Source organism: Dermacentor albipictus, chromosome 8, assembly GCF_038994185.2.
Source record: "Dermacentor albipictus isolate Rhodes 1998 colony chromosome 8, USDA_Dalb.pri_finalv2, whole genome shotgun sequence".
In the NCBI taxonomy this organism is placed as follows: Eukaryota; Metazoa; Arthropoda; class Arachnida; order Ixodida; family Ixodidae; genus Dermacentor; species Dermacentor albipictus.
The window spans coordinates 2,469,629-2,486,334 of record NC_091828.1 but is presented as its reverse complement, the minus strand read 5'-3'; positions in this window follow the sequence as shown (position 1 = coordinate 2,486,334).

Sequence of the window (16,706 nt, the reverse complement as noted above, 5' to 3'; positions counted from 1 at the left end):
ACTTGATGGCCGTAATTTGTCCTCGAAAAGGGTATGAGTCATTTTTGATGGCTGCGTGTCTGATATGTGGGTGTATTCTCTTTCAAGTTTGCTATATTTGTAATTAAGTTGCTTCTGTTTTTTACCTGAAAGTAGTAGGTGCGTAGGAGGGTTTTTTTGTGGAGATGATGACTTTTTCTTATGTTGTACTTGGTAAAAAGACTCCCAGTGTGCGAGTTGTATGGCACACTTACGATAGCCCGTATAATCCTTTTTTGCATCAATGGTATTTTAGAGTGATTGGAAGCTGATGTCGTGCCCCATACAAGATGGCAATAATTTACATGCGAGGCAAACAGTGCATTATAAATGATCAATTTAGCTGACGTTGGTAAAATGTAGCGATGTCGATGTCGTATACCTGTTATTCGGCTCCGTTTTTGGAGTAAAAAATCCACGTGAGCGTCCCATTGCAATGTTCACTCTGCAACTCTTGTTCCCTTGCCTGTGTATTCATAATTATCTTTGTTTTCTGCATATTATTCTTCAACCGCACTCTTGCACTCTTTCTGTTAAGGTCCTCAATCATTTATTGTAACTTGCCCCAGTGTTGCTGGAAAGGACCATGTCATCTGCAATCCGAAGGTTGCTGAGGTATTCGCCGTTGATCCTTACTCCTAAGCCGTCGCAATTTATTAGCTTGAATGCTTTTTCCAAGTATGCGGTGAATAGCATGGGAGAGATTGTTTCTCCTTGTCTGACCCCTTTCTTTATAGGTATCTTCTTGCTTTTCTTGTGTACAATTAGGGTAGCTGTGGAACCTTTGTTGATATTTTCAAAGGTATTTCTGTAAGCGCTCTGTACTCCTTGAATACGTAATGCCTCTATGACTGCTGTTATCTCTACTGAATTAGATACCTTTTTGTAATCTATGAATGCCATATAGAGAAGCTGATTGAGCTCCGCGGATTTCTCGATTAGCTGATTAATGACATGGATGTGAACGATTGTAGAGCACCTCTTCCTGAAGCCAGCCTGTTCCCTTGGTTGGCTAAAATCCAGTGTTACCCTTATTCTATTCGAGATTATCTTGGTAAATATTTTATATGATACTGGCGTAAGCTAATGGATTATAATTTTTCACATCTTTAACGCCTCCCTTTCTGTGCATTAGTAATAACGTTTGCATCCTTGCAGTTTTCTGGGACCCTTGCAGTCGATAGACATTTCGTACAGAGAGCCACCAATTTTCGTAGCATTGTGTCTCCTCCATTTTTGATTAAATCGACTGTTATTCCATCTTCTCCTGCCACTCTTTCCTGTTTTATGTCTTGCAAGGCCCTTTTGACCTCATCGCCAGTTATAGTAGGAGCCTCTGTATCCTGTTCATTGCTCCTCCGAATGGAGACTTTCTTACTCCTATGTCTACTGCAGAGGTCAGTATAGAATTGTTCGGCTGCTGTTACTATAAGTTCGGCATTGGCGATTATATTACCCTGTCTATATTTCAGTGCTTACATTTTGTTTTGTCCTATGCGAAGGCTTCTTCTCACTGATTTCAGGCTCCATTCATTTTGTACGGCTTCTCCACTTTTTCTCAGGTTATAATTGGCGCGCTGGAGATAGGTAGCGACGTCAAGATTTTCGTCGTCAGTGACGTGCGGCAGCATGGCGTCAAGCGTCGTCGTCGGGTTCCTGCCGTAAACCAGCTTAAACGGCGTGATCTGTGTTGTTTCTTGCACCACCGTGTTGTACGCAAAGGTTACGTACGGCAGGACCGCGTCCCACGTCTTGTGTTCCACGTCGACGTACATTGCTAGCATGTCGGCGAGGGTCTTGTTCAGGCGCTCTGTGAGACCATTCTTCTGGGTATGGTAGGCAGTTGTCCTCCTGTGACTTGTCTGGCTGTATTGCACTATGACTTGCATGAGTTCTGCTGTAAAAGCCGTTCCTCTGTCGGTGATGAGGACATCTGGAGTACCATATCGCAGCAGGATCTTCTCGACGAAAAATTTCGCCACTTCGGCTGCGCTGCCTTTCGGTAGAGCTTTAGTTTCAGCAAAGCGGGTGAGATAGTCCCTCGCCACGACGATCCATTTATTTCCGGAAGTTGATGTCGGAAACGGTCCCAACAAGTCCATCCCGATCTGCTGAAAAGGTCGGTAAGGAGGCTTGATCGGCTGTAGTAGTCCCACTGGCCTTGTCTGTGGTGTCTTGCGTCGCTGACACTCTCGGCGTGTCTTGACATAACGGGCGACGTCGGCTGTTACGCGCGGCCAGTAATACCTTTCTTGAATCCTCGATAGCGTCCGGGAGAAGCCGAGGTGCCCGGCGGTAGGATCGTCATGTAGGGCGCGCAGTACTTCTGAACGCAGCGCCGACGGAACAACAAGAAAGTAGTTGGCGCGGACTGGTGAGAAGTTCTTCACGAGTAGATTGTTTTCAAGCGTGAAGGAAGATAATCCGCGCCTAAATACCCTGGGAACAACGTCGGCGTGCCCTTCCAAATATTCGACGAAGCCTTTTAGCTCCGGGTCTGCCCGTTGTTAAGCGAAGTCTTCCGCGCTTATCATTCCAAGGAAAGCGTCGTCATTCTCGTCATCTTGCCGCGGCGGGTCAATGGGGGCGCGTGATAGGCAATCGGCATCGGAGTGTTTTTGTCCAGACTCGTAGGTTACAGGTATGTCGTATTCTTGTAGTCTGAGGCTCCACCGAGCCAGTCGTCCTGAAGGATCCTTTATATTCGCTAGCCAACACAACCCGTGATGGTCGCTGACGACTTTGAATGGCCTGCCATATAGATAAGGGCGAAATTTAGCTGTAGCCCAAACAATGGCGAGGCATTCCTTTTGGGTCGTAGAAAAGTTGCCTTCCGCTCTTTACAGCGACCGGCTAGCATAAGCCATCACCTGTTCGACTCCGTTTCTCCTCTGGACTAGAACGGCACCGAGGCCTAGGCTACTGGCGTCAGTATGGATTTCTGTATCGGCGTACTCGTCGAAGTGCGCAAGTACGGGCGCCGACTGCATGCGTCGTTTGAGTTCTTGAAATGCGTCGGCCTGCGGCGTTTCCCACTTGAACTCGATGTCACAATTAGTTAGACGTGTCAACGGCTCTCCGATGCGTGAAAAGTCCTTGACAAAGCGCTTGTCGTAGGCACACATGCCAAGGAATCTACGCACCGCCTTCTTGTCGATGGGTTGCGGGAACTGTGCGATGACAGCTGTCTTTTGCGGGTCTGGGCGGACACCACATTTGCTGATTACGTTACCTACTAACAGAAGCTCATCGTAAGCGAAGCGGCACTTTTCCGGCTTCAGAGTGAGCCCTGATGACCTCTAGTACTGTCGCAAACCGCCTCAGGTGATCGTGGAAATTTCCGGCGAAGACGACGACGTCGTCCAAGAATACGAGACAGGTCTGCCACTTCAATCCTGCTAAAACCGTGTCTACCACATGCTGGAACGTTGCAGGCGCCGAGTACAGTCTCAATGGCATAACCTTGAACTCGTAGAGGCCGTCTGGGGCGATGAAGGCCGTCTTTTCGCGATCCCTTTCGCTAACTTCTATTTGCCAATAGCCAGACTTGAGGTTCATTGACGAGAAGTATTTAGCGTTGCAGAGCCGATCGAATGCGTCGTCTATCCGTGGAGGGAGGTATACGTCCTTCTTCGTGATCTTGTTCAGACGACGATAATCGACGCTGAAACGTAGGGTTCCGTCCTTTTTTTTCACCCAAGGCTGCAGGAGATGTCCACGGGCTTTTGGACGGCTGGATGATGTCATCGCGCAGCATTTTGTCATAAAACTAACTTTTATTGGGCGAACCTGTACCCACAAAAACAGTCTACACTTATAGCACAACGATAACGGCGAACACGGTCGGCGATCGTCGAAAATCTGATCTGCGGTTCAAGAACGTCCGCTTTCATACAAGTGTCATCGAATGTTCCAGAGTAATCGCTGGTACCCGCGTGCCTTCCAGAAAGATCTACATTATTCGCGTCGCACACGCACACGATCAGATTACACAAGGTTCGGTCACAGACAGCAGATGAAAGCGTCGATAACATTCCAGAAACTTCGGATACATGTAGGTTAGTCCTGCACTGTGCGATAAACATTTTTAGGGGGCGAAACTAGTTCCGCCTGTTTCAAATGATGCGATTTCGGTCGCACCGGAAGTGCGATTTCTGTCGTTTGCGATGAAAATCGCAGTCCCAGTGCACACCCCTTGTTTTTCGGCTGCGACCAATCGGTTGGTCGCACAGTCGCACCGTCACACCGATCACTGCGATTTTCCGTCGAAATTGCGCGGAGAGCTGTCAACGGAGCTATTCTGCCGGTTTGTTTTGGAAAATGGTGTCTCGCACGACAAGTGCAATGCGCGGAGACGTGGATCGTCGAATTCGCTACGTACGCGAAGGGAGAATAAAAAACGTGTACCGCAGATTGCATTCTCCGATTGCTATGCGTTTGTTGACACGCTACACAGCAAATGAAGTGCATTTTCACGTTTGCTTCGTACGCCTTTGCGAGTTGTCAGTGCTAAGAGGTGTTCGACACCCAGCAGACGACGAGGTCACAATTTTCTTTTGTTGTGTAGCATGCAAAAGTCGCGCTTACGGAGCAGCTGGAATTATTTCAGCCTCGGCAAGGGCAAATGACAAGACAGCTAAGTACCCGAAGTTTCAACGTTGCGCTGAACGCTGTACCGTTCAGTTGCATTTTCTTGTCGGTTTTCAAGCATGAATTTTCCGATGCATCTTGAAAGCTTATCTTGCCTCTTATTCAATTTGACAGAGCAAAAGTGTAGGCTATCGTAATGAATTTGCTACGGTAGCTTTAAATCCGTGGCTTGAATAGAATATTACATGCACGTTAAGTTGCACCTCTTCTCTGGATAATTTTTTTTTCTTGCACAGAAGCCAATAAACATTGACTATGTTGCGGACTTTGCATCCTTACTGCATCTGTATGAACACTTGCTCGGCAAGGTAATTAACTGCACAGCTAGTAGAATAAGTAAATTGCTTGCTATAGTGGCACAGTGACAGCGTACCCTCCTGCACAATTATGTAGAACTCGTGCAACAATGCGAAAAGCAGGCAAACGGCCTGTTCTTGTGGGGATTAGACAGTATAAAACGACACGCTGAAAAGTAAATCAAAACTGTGCAGTGAAGTCAGCCAGTACAAGCAGTTCTTGCACGTTCACAGCTGATCAAGTGTGCAGAAACATTCATGCCTTACATGCTTCTAGTAAGTTTCTAACAAGTTTGTGATCGCATATATTAGTGTGTAAGCCCATATAACGACATCCAAACTTTACTTATATACAGGCAAGAAAAAAATTATACGGAGAAATATTGTTCAATTTGTCCACCTGCCCCTGTGCCTATAGCATTCTTCTGCTTACACAAGGCGAGGGGTTTATTTGCCAGCCATGGAAGTCGCATTTCGATGGGAGTCATAGGTGAGAAAAAAAGCTCTTGCACTTAGATTTATTTCATCACCTTTTATTGAACCCTTACACTTCAAAACACTATTGCATAGGGGGGCGTGCTTATGCAAAATCTAACACCAATAGAAAGCAAAGGGCAGAATTGTAAAAGAACCATCTTTCCTGATAATTCGAGTGTTCAAATATTCATTGCATCACTATGTATTTTTCAACAGCACTGCACAAATAAGCATGATCAGGTATAGCAAGTACTATGTCAGGAAGTTGGTTCTACAGATGTATAAATGTCATGGCATGAATGCTCGTACTATGTCGCACACACAGCACAAAAAACCTTTTTCAAGAGTTGTCCGTTCTGGCAGATATGAATGGGCCATAAGCAGCAGAAACTTTATTGCAGAACATTGTGTAATACCGCTTATGAAAGAATGAAGAGAGTGAAGAGGCATTTAACAGCAGTACCTCATGCTGCTCTAATAAGAGGAACGATGAGCAAAAACATTTCTGGTCAAGCACTTGAACAGTAACTTTCTGAAAGACAGAAAATTCCAGGTGAGAGTTGGAGGTACATTTGGCCCACACACACCAACATGGGCATGCTACAAGCAACACTACAGCCTATGGTGTATTACAGTCTATGGGAACGCTATCTTATACAGAAATCAAGAATGATGCAACAAGCCCTCGAAAACACTGCAGACTTTCTTGGCCACTCTGGCCTCTCGCTTTCTGATAAGTCAGCTCATATCGACGTCGGAAAAAAAAGAAAGGCTAGAATCAAAACTACCCCATATTGCACATTGTGATCCACATAGCTGGACAAATATGCCCGCAAGTCAACATCCACAAATCCTCAGCTAGTGTAAGCCCATGGCGGCAAAGCCAGCACGTGGGTGAAACAATTATGCAATGCCTGGACGCAACTTCCACACCTGGTGAGAAGAATAATCTCGAAATAATGGGGGTGGACGAGTGGATACTATAGAATATCGCAGATTCTGTGCTCTTATCCGAGGTATGGTACGGTATGAATAACCAGCAGCACACAAAAAAGACAACTCGCCGAGTACAGGCATCGGGTAGTAATAACAGGTCTTTCCTACTGTACCGTGCTTGAAGACCTCTATGAGAAAGAGCTAACAAACAAGCACCTAGACAGAGTAAAGTTGCAGCCTGCAGCACAAATTCTTTGTCTCAAGAACTGAGAACCTTGTCCCAAGATACTATGCCAGCTAGCATATGAGATGCAAAGACGACTACCCCTCCCTTCAGAAACACAACATCGGGAGTACCTGAATTTGAAACACAACAGGCCCATACCGTGGAATATGGCGGCAAACAATTAGGCCAGGAGACTATATGCAACTGCCAATCACACAGAGGAGGTAGCTAATCATAAAGTTGCAAGCAAACATAAGGCACATATAGTACACTGATTTGGCAATAGCAGTGTAAGATTAGTATGACACTATATAAAACTAAACCCCATATAAGTGAGTACCATTCCAGGTCATCCTACACCTAGAAAAGCTGAAATGAAAGCAATCAAAGCAGAACTTCCAGTGCAGATTACACCCTGCACAACACCCTGCATGGATTCACCAGAAACTGTCTGGGCTTGGACATCGCACGAGATTGTCGGGACAATCGGGAGATTGACACGCGACTTGCAAGCACATGGCGAGAAATTACATTACAGGATACACAGCCATGCAGATATTCCACGACACAAGCGGGCTTACAAGCCCGACCTAACTGGAAACTAGATGAGTTTGTGTGTATTCATTATTAACTAAAGTGCAACAGATAGACAACAGACAAGAATGAAGCGCTCTGTGTGTTCACTTCGTTCCTGTCCATTGCATTTCTGTTGCACTATAGTTAATGAATTCATAAGGCTGCACAGGAGAAGAATGATACCTCTGCCCAAGGGCCCGATCACACATCCAAACACACACGCGTGCACACACACACACACACACACACACACACACACACACACACACACACACACACACACACACACACACACACACACAATGTTGCAAGAGTGCATAGCATGAAGCAGTATCAACAGGATGGCACTAGATATGGATGAGGACTAACTTTCAACTGAGGTTCGTTTGTGAAAATGTGGCGAGTTATATAAATTACCAGAAAAAAAAAGGACGATGAGCAAAACGAGAACAAGGTGAAAGCAGGAGCCAACGTTTCGACAAGTGGACTTGCCTTCTTCAAGGTCCACGTGTGGAAACGTTGGCTCCTACTTTCTCCTTCTTCTCATGTTGCTCATCGTCTTGAATTTCCATCTCCCGCCTTCCCCGAGTTTTCCCCAGAAAAAGAAAGACATATTTGAAGGATAGATAAAAATTGGTGCTTGATGCAGCCAAGCATAAATAGAAATGCTACACCAAGAAAAATAGAGCAAAATTCCAAGTGCAGGAAAAAATATTTACAATTGCCAATCCTGCATACCAGCAGCTTTCAAGAAACACTCGTGTTATTCCAATAGACAGAATGACAGCTTGCTTATGCAAGCACATTTTTCCAGTTCCATGCCATTGGGAAAAAATGAGTTTCCTGGAAGGTAGCCACATGCACACTTGGTGATCACAATGTTTTTTTTTTTCCCTGGACTTGTATATCTATATGTATTTTCTCCCTTTCCTGCTTTTATGTTTGGTTTCATCAAGCAGTAGTCTTTATCAGGTTTTATTGCTGTACTACTTTGTGGTAACCTTTATAGATCACTGCATTTTTCACAATAAACCTTTTATTAAAAGTTAGCATACCCTGTTCTTACTGCTTCACACTGTACATTCTTGCTACATTGGCCAAATAAGAGATTTTATAAGGTATCATGAGGGCCATTAAAGTGACTTGTTGCAGTCTAAAAAAACGAATAGGCTTGCTGCAAATGGCACCAGAGAACACACAGGACAAACAAGAAAACCGAGATGATCTAACAACCAAAGTTTTAATGTACACACCGAGTAAATGCTTGCTGACACGCAATAGACTGCACATACACAAAAAGGAGAAGCAAAAATTCATGTGCCTTTCCTGACAGGAACTGCATCCATTTCTAACGGAGGCTGTGCTGACAAGATTAACCCAGCATTTTTAGATCTACAGCTTCCACAATTTCTCTAGGCAGCCGATTTGCACGCAATGCTAGCTTCTTCCTCTACAATGTGTTGTGTCGGCAGCGGCAGGCAAGTGGGGGCCCCCGGCCAGCGAACGCGTGGCGAGCGCCAACGCAGTGAAGGAGACTCGGAGCGAACTGCTCCTGATGAAAACCGGAACGAAGACTGAGCCGACCCGCGGCCGTTTATTAGTAAAAAGGACTTCACATGCCAGATGACACCTCCTGATTGGTCCCAGCTCGTCACATGACAGAAGGGGGGTGCGCCATCTAGCTAAACTACTATGAAACGTAAGTGTATGATAACACAGAGATCTGACAGGGGGCGACACTATATTACATCACCCCCCCCCCTGGAAACAAAGCAAGCATACAGTGAAACGCGCACACAAAACGCGCACTTAAGTCCAAAGGCAATTTCAGTTCGTTCCCCCCCCATTCACACATGCGCACCAGTTGCACACAAAGCACGCACTTATGTCCACAACAAATTCAGTTTGTTCCCGCACAATTCCACACGCGCACCAGATTTGGGGCACCAAAACACAGGCAGTCACTCAAAACAAAATCTGACAAGGAACACGGCACAAGACTCACTGCACCGCAACAAGGAGCACATTTCATACCTGTGTGAATGAAACATGTGAACTGTCTCCTAAATGTCACAGCGAGGCCCCTAGCCATGGCATTTCGAGGACGGCAATGCGCTCTACACTACAGAAACAAAATCATCGAGCCACGGAGGCCGTTTTTTGTCACGATGAGGACGCGTGCGTACCTCAGAAGAACTCTGGGGGTTGCGATGCGTATCGGTCGACTTTTAAAGACCCAGTCGTCCCACTACTATTTCCCTCCCCCTGGTTGGGCAATTGAATGTGGTTGTCGCTCAAAGCTGGAGAGGGTTGCCCAGGAAGCTCCTCTCGAAGTCCCAACAAGTGCTGGGAGGCTACCGATTGCCCCACGGAATCAGAGACGACTGCTGACTGTGTAGACTCGGAAGTGATACAGTCAGACAAGATACTTAACTGATGCTTATGAGAAAACAATGTCACTACAGACGAGTCATCGCAATGACTATCCAGGTTCGAATATGAGTACAAAAAATTATCACTTTTACACAACCTTCCTCACTAGGGTTAACTTAGACACACGTCACGTCTTCCCATCACTGAGTAGAAAAGTAGATGGTCCTATCTGGGCCTTGACTTCACGAGGTTTACTGTACTTAAAAAATCCTTTCCTTTTAAATCTTATTCTGACGGTGTTTCCCACCTTGACACGAGTTGCCTGAGCACCTCTACGTTTGTCTACGTACTGCTTAGTCTGCCACTGTTTCTGCAAGACTCTTTCTTGAACTAGAGACACAAGACTGTCCTGTTCCCGTAGATCTACACAGAGCCGCATGGTTCCATCCTTCTTGAGCACCACCACGAGTGGAGACACCCACTCAGGAGCCTCGACGCGCTCGATGACGTCGCAGTCCTTGAGATTCATTCGTGACCTGGTCACGGAGGGCCAGGGGTAGTAGGCGGAACTTTGAAGATACTGGTTTTGCATCTTGCTGCCGATGAATTCGGTGCACAAAGTTGTTGACGAGACCCAACTCGTCACTGAAGAGGTGATCAAAACCCGGAGGCACACCTGTGGGGCTCTGTACTGAAGGAAGCGATGGTAGCCGACATTTCGGCGACGTACCGTCGATCTGTATGCCCAAGCGTTGGATGGCGTCTAAACCCAGCAGTGATGTTCCTGTAGTAGTTACGTGGAACGAGACGGAGCATGACCTTTGGAAAAACTGGACAGTTGCTTGAAACAGGCCTTGAATGTCGATGCGTTGCTTGGAAAGGTTTCTCAAGTCCACTGTTGCTTGTGACAGCCTGTGCTGTTATTTCTAAAATCTTCGGCAGTCCTCAATGACACAGATGCTCCCGTATCCACCAGCCGTCACATGGAGACGCCGTTCACTACGACCGGAACTTCCAAATGTTTTTTTAGTTTCAATAGCGCTTACCGTCAAGACAGACGTGGACGGCTGCCCTGCGGAAGTTGAAGACAGTGTCTCTGCGGAAGAGACGTGTTGAACAATACGGGTTTTTCGGCATACTGATGCAAAATGGCCCAACGTATGGCAGGCGTTGCATCGCCGATTTCTTGCTCGACAATTCCTGTACGTTGCAATAGGTTTCGTGCTGCCACACCGATCGCATGCACCACGGTTCCCGGAGGAGCCATGTGCGAAATGTCGGCCCTCTTGGCGGCTTCTCGGTAGAACTCGGTCATCTTGGCGGCTTCCCGGAAGAAGTCGGTCATCTTGGTGGCTTCTCGGAAGAAGTCGGTCATCTTGGTGGCTCCTCGGAAGAAGTCGGACATCTTGGCGGCTCCTCGGAAAAGTCGGACATCTTGGCGGCCTCCCGGACTACGTCGGCCATCTTTGCGGCTCCCCGGAAGAAGTCGGCCATCTTGGCCCGTCGACGGAACGCCAAGTTGAGATGCCTCGATTCTTCGTACATTTTCGGAGCAGAACGCGCGGTTCGCTCGATGCAAGGCTTCTAACCAGCATCCAATTTCTCTGCCTTGTCCAGGGACAGGGTTTCGCCATGAGCCAATAACTTTTCGCGAACGCTGACGTTCGCTACGCCATGCATTATTTGGTTTCGGACGCGCTCGTTGTAGGTTGTGCCGAAGTTGCACTGTACCGCCTTCTTCAATGCGGTCACGAATTACAGGAATCCTTCACCCTCGAACTGCCTTCGACTGGTGAATTCGTGCCTCGCCGCCAGAACATTTGTTGACGCGGCGAACAGCTGGTGAAGCCGCTCCAAGAGTTTCTGGAACTCTGACGCTGGCGGGACAGCACCACTTGACGATGACGCTGCGCCGGTTGACTGCCTTGCTGCTTCGCTTCACGCTGACGCTGCGCTGGTTAACTGCCTTGCTGCTTCCTGCTCCTCGTCTGCAAAGTACTTTCGTTGTCCCTCACGCCCGAGAATGCTGACGAGCGCGGACGCTCGTCGCGCGTCCGTCCAGTCGCCGCCGCCGGCCGCTTCGAGGTGGGCCTGAAATTTTTTTTTCATTGATACCATGGAATTAGCGGTGGCCCGGGCACTTCAAGAAAAACGGGGAGGTTAGCCGTAAAGGAAGCCATGCTCGGTAGCGTGCGGGGGACAGTGCAGAAGACAAGCTGGAGCTCGAGTAGAATGGAGCAGGGCGGAACAAAGGGGGCGAGAAGGCCTAGGCTCGGAGCTCGTTGGTTTCCCGGGGCTTCGGTCGGAACCGCAGCGGGAATCCCATCCTCGTCGCCAAAAGATGTTGTGTCAGCAGCGGCAGGCAAGTGGGGGCGGCGAACGCGCGGCGAGCGCCAACGCAGTGAAGGAGACTCGGAGCTAACTGCTCCTGATGAAAACCGGAACGAAGACTGAGCCGGCCCGCGGCCGTTTATTACTAAAAAGGAATTCACATGCCAGATGACACCTCCTGATTGGTCCCAGCTCGTCACATGACAGAAGGGGGGTGCGCCATCTAGCTAAACTACTATGAAACACAAATGTATGATAACACAGAGATCTGACAGGGGGCGACACTATACTACGCAATGCAGGCTCAGATGTGAAGAGTGCATTGTAGAGGAATAAGCTAGCATTCTGTGGAGATCGGCTGCCTAGAGAAATTATGGATGTTGTAGATGCAAATAGACTGGGAGAATCTTGTGTCAGCATGGCTGCTGTTACACTTTCAGAGAGGATGCGTCCCCTTTTGGGATCTGTATGGGCACACATCAGATCTTGCTTCTGCTTTTTGTTTAAATTCGATTTATTCTTCTCGAACAGCATTTACTCGGCATGTTCAATAAACATTCATTTGTTAATACACCTCATGATTGTCTTAGTCTCTAGCAGAAAAGTGTTCATTCTTTTTACAGTGAAGCTGTATATGCCTAGGCGAAACACTCATGGTCCGATCCCAAAAACCCTAGTGTTGGGGGTGTGAGCCATTGTTTAGGGGGGTGTGAGCCATTGCATTCATCTTGCATGATGGACGGAGGAATTTTTTGTTGGGTAGACATAGAAATGCTTATGCACTTTAAACATACATTTATCTACGTATTATTGCAGAGAAGGGACACAGAGGGGGATGGGGTTAAGAGAAGATCATGATTTCATTAATATCTCACAGCAAAGGTGTGGTGGGCCATTGGCTAGACCGATAGTGACGTCGTTTCTCTCTAGCAGCAGAGCGCATGTGCAGCAGTCGCTCTCCGACTTCCCAATCGGTTCGAAAATGTGTCCCTGTATTTAATTGAATGAAATGTGCAGCCCCGGTGTGTCACTTCATAACTACAGTGCAGGAATGAGTCATAAACATTATGATTAACGCATTACAAAACACAAGTGCGTAACATAATTCAGAAAGAATTTGACGGACCCGCTGGATTAACACAATGAACCACTCATTGCTCTTTCCATGATGGTGATCTTGCAAAGTGCGATGTGTGGCATTACAAATAAACAATGTGATAAACCAGAGCCAAACATGTGCATAACCTCACTAAGAAACACAGACATAACCAATAATATAGAAAGACTTGAATAAACCATTGGAATTTACACAGTGATAAACACGGGCGCTGCACAGTTCAGCTTCACTGGTTTACCGTCTGTACAGGGTGCATGGGCACTAACTTTATGTGCCAGTAAGACACGTTGGGCTAGTTGGTGCAATGTATTGGTACTGCTTTTTTTGCTGGCTTTTTTCTTAATGTTGTGCCCTTCTTCCTTTTGTGACAACTTTTTTATTCCCCCTCACAAATTCTCCAACCTTGCAGCCTGCGAGGTATATGAATAAATAAGTACATAAGCACGTCATTCATTCCTCTACATACACCTCGCACCATTCCTTGCTCAACAAACGTCACTGTCTTGATGTCTCGCAGCGTGCATCTACATTAACTGCCATTTGTGTTTCGGTATGGTTTGTGAACAGTGTAATGCATAAAGATTACATGACATTAAGGTTGTCACCTATGCGGTACATAAGCAAACCTTGCAAAAGATGACATGTTCGTTTGTTGAAATTAAGACAAATTCTGTATATCGCAGTTACTTTACCAGCATTTAATTCACCACTTCACAAAAACTTCACTTCGCATAGATTCCAACACGTACACTGAATCTGCAGTTTTCTTTTGCTTAATTATGTAGACGTTATTCCATGGCCACATTGTTGATTTGAAAACAAATGTTAAATAAATTTGTTTGTTGCAATATAACAATATGTGTAGATCACTGCGATTGTAACCCCAGAACTTGATAAAAACATGTACACCATAGGATGCAGGCAAATGCTCAGGACAAATTTCAGAATGTTTGCATCCTGATACTTATGAAAGTGAACGGTTTCATTCCATGGCTGTCAATGAGAGGGAGAGAGAAAACTTAATTGTGTCCGTGGAACAAAAACGCATTGATAAGCTTAGACATATAGTCATTGCCTAATATTTTCGAAATGAATAATTATAGCTTGCTATCGACATTGAAGTAGCTTTTCGACAGCAAGAAAAGGAATCAGTTTTTCCACTTCTGAACATTGAATTGCAGGAAATGCAAGCAGGCATAAAATTCTGCCAATGTAATCCGTTTAGGAATACCAAATTGGAATAAACATTGAGACTTGCATTTGTACTTTCTCTGGCTGAGCAATCTAGTTTGAAATGACTCCCATAAGCATGTCATACCAATGTTGTTCTAATACAGGTTAAATGCATGACTAGCTTAAGAAATCTGGGTGATTGCTATAAATTACAGTGAAGAAACTATAATATCTCATAACATTATTTATATGATAATAATATTATTTCCACAATCTTATTTGGCAGTGAACAGCAACCTAACGCCTGCACTGCTGACAACCTTTTTGAGATTGGCGCTCATATGGGAGAACGACAACCATTTGCCGTGAGTGATTCTGATATAGAGCAGTTGCCGATTGCTTTGTTTTAAGGCTTTTTGCGTGCCTTTTAGAGATGGCAGTTAAAAGCGGTAACGGCAAACCTGCGAGCTTCAGCCTGGCTACCTGCAATTCAAAGCTTGCATATTCTTCATGGTCACAATACCTGATGAGGGCCGCCTTCATGCAAGATCTTGCAATACCGCGCTTAACTTTCTTTGCGTACGCGGAGGAAAAGGGAAGAAGGCACTTATAGGACCGAGGAGCATAACCCCAACATACATGATTGGCTGAGAACGATAGCTCCAAGTCTAAGAAACGAAGCTTGTTGTCTGACGAATGCCCCATGGTCAATTCAAAGGAGTATAAAACTATGCGGAACACGTCAAATATTATAGTAGGAGCAGGCTGCGCGTCCGGAGTGCTAGTATGGTAAAAAACTAAAAAGTCATAAACGTATCGCATCACTTTTACAGTGCTCATCTGGCAGAGCTGAGTTCTAAGTTGGCGGTCATAGCCAGCAAATAAAATGACGCTAATAACAGGGACTATACATGAAACTATGCACAAACCTTTCTTTTGTAAAAACTTATCCTCCATGGAAATGAAAGTGGAAAATTTGATCTCCATGCAGCTATCGCACTTTTCGTGACGTCGCGTGAAAGACAGGCGTAGGGGGGCTGGTTGACAAAAAGTTTTTGACCAATCGCGGAGGGCTGATTGCAGAATTGGAATAGAAAAGTTTGGAATAGCTTTAGGCTAAGCTTCCTATGACGACAACAAAGTTAGGCAGCAGGTTACGCTCATGGAACACGTGAAGGCGAGAACCTGCTGGCGCACTTGGTAATGCAAAAAAGCTGTACGATAGGAGCGGTCATATTTGCTCCAAGACATAACGATCCGCAGTGTTAAGTAAACGTGCCCCCCCCCCCGCCCAAAAAAAAATGCGTCACAGGTGACGTGCTAGGGGGATTGATGTTTTAACGTTATCTTTCTTAAAAGGCCCCTGAAACGGTTCGCACAAATTTTGTAGTAGTGTAGTTGCGAGCATTCTGTCGTAGCGCCGAACGTGTCCGGTACTCCGCTAAAAACAGGCAAGCTGGTCATTTCGGCAAATGACTGGAGGCATAAACTCAAGCTGATGAAGGAACTTTAGCGTAGACGTACGTGAGCAGCCTGATCGGTCTGCACGGTCCAGACACTTGCTGGCGCAGCGCTTAACCATTCAAACAAAGCGCTAATATTGCTCTAACCAAGTGTAAAGCATTTTAAACATTTATAAATCAACGTGTTGATGATTACACTCCTGCGAAAAATACACACCAGCAGCAAAGAATACACTTCATTGTTGCTACTGTGTATGGTTGAGCTCTGTGCCACCAGGTGGCTGCACCGTGCAGACCGTCCACATTTGCCGTTCTGCTCATCTCGTGGCTCATCCCGGCACAGTCAAGCGGCCAGATCCTGTCCCCTTGCGCTTGCGTTTGCCCTAATACTGGACTCGCGGTTTGCAGGTCGCTAGGTTTGCAGTCCACAAGGCAACAAAGTCGAATCATAGTGCTCGCGAAAAGACTGAGACCGACTCTGACCGCGGAGCTCTCGTCAAAATGGAGTACGTTGTAACACAAGCAGACGACACTTGCTGTCTGCCGGAAGTGCTGAAGTGTACTAAAAAACTATTCTTGTGTATTCTCTTTAAGTTATTTTCTTTTCACAAAAACAAAGTAACTAACATTCCAACTAATACGAGCATCATTTGTTCACCATAAAGTTGGAAAAATTATCGACCACGCGCCCTGGTCAGCCAATCAAATAGCTCGCCCATGTGACGTAATATGGGTTATTTGCATCATATGGGTAGGGGCGGCTTAAAATTCCGCCGAGCAGTGCGCTGCGATCGGCAGCGATGGGTATTTTTAAAACCTTATAATAAATTACACGCTTTACGCAGAGCACTTACATGCATCGATTAATGATCACAAGAACCTACTCTAACGACTCAGTACGTTTGTAGAAAATCGCCAAAATCGTTTCAGGGTCCCTTTAATGAGTTACATTGACAGTAAGGTCCTTTTACACAACTCATCGAAATTTAGTACGCTGAGCACCAGGTGACATCTCTATCACAAGGCCTAAAAGGAAAAGAAAGTAAACATGATGCACCAACATTGCCTCA